We start from the raw sequence: 1,258 nt of genomic DNA on the forward strand, positions 1-1,258 counted from the left end.
ATATATATATATATATATATAAAATACAGAATGGGGCAAGAACGCAAGATATCAAGACAGTTAGGTGATACAAGAAAGGGACAACAAGCATTACCTATTCTTTTTTATCTTCGATCGCATTGTTTGCACAGATGTGAGACGTCGTATTTCTGAATGTTGTCTATAATTTCTATAGAAAATTCAATCTCAATGCTAACATAGATGGGGCACAATTTTCAGACTTTTTCTTTTGCTTTGTCTTAATGACTCTTTCCAAACTGATGATCATTCTGGGCCAAGTAGTGCTGATAACGTGAATCAGTGGAGTTGCCAACATCAAGAATCGTTTTGTATAATACTTTTGAACATTTGAGCTCTTCAGTTGAAAATGATTTTGAATCCTTAAATCGTTTATCTCCATGAAAAAGGTCAAGGGGTGTGAAGTATGGTGAACGTGGAAGTTGTTCTACTTAACAAGTCAATCGAATCCACTTGTATGGTAAAATAACATCATTGTATTCTGGTTGTACTGAGGTGTCTCATCCTGCTAGAAATAATACTCCACATCTTCAGAATCATCTTCAATGCTTGGCACTTTATTGTTGCAGCAATGTTAAACAAGTAGAACCAGTAAGAGGATGTTGCATGGCTCAGTTAAAATATTTGATGAACAGTGAATCCTTGCTGAAAACCTTTATTAGTCAAGGCAATGTCTCTTCATAATATAGTTTCTCAGATACTTCGTAGGTGGTCCCGTGGCCGATAATTCAGCTATTTGATTTGAATGCAGCCTCAATGCATTCACCTCTGTTGGACACAACATTTTTCTACGCATCTTTCCTGTATCAAACGCAAAATTCTACTTTTCGGTTTAAGTCATCTAAACTGAGAAATGGTACAATACTTGGAATATAGCTTTTCCAATGCATTGTCAGGCTGATCGATGCCCGCAGTCTGCCGGAGGGTTTTACATGATCGTTCAGAACAGTTCCAGCTGCTTCATAATTACCTTTAGTGCGATTGAGGATGTTTCGGGTAGTAGATCTGTTTGGAAATCCCTCTCAAATTGTTCTCAGACTTCTACTACGTTTTCAGAATGCTGGAAGAACTTAAGGACAAATTTCTTTTGTATAAAGCATAATCTGTCAACATTCATTTATGAACAGCTAAACACGTAAAAGCCACTGGACATTAAATATAATTAACTGTTAAAGTAAGTATGCATTTTTGGGACATCCTATATAAGTGTATATACTTACCTACATGCATACCTACCAAT

Source organism: Octopus bimaculoides, chromosome 12 (genome assembly GCF_001194135.2).
Source record: "Octopus bimaculoides isolate UCB-OBI-ISO-001 chromosome 12, ASM119413v2, whole genome shotgun sequence".
Classification (NCBI taxonomy): Eukaryota; Metazoa; Mollusca; class Cephalopoda; order Octopoda; family Octopodidae; genus Octopus; species Octopus bimaculoides.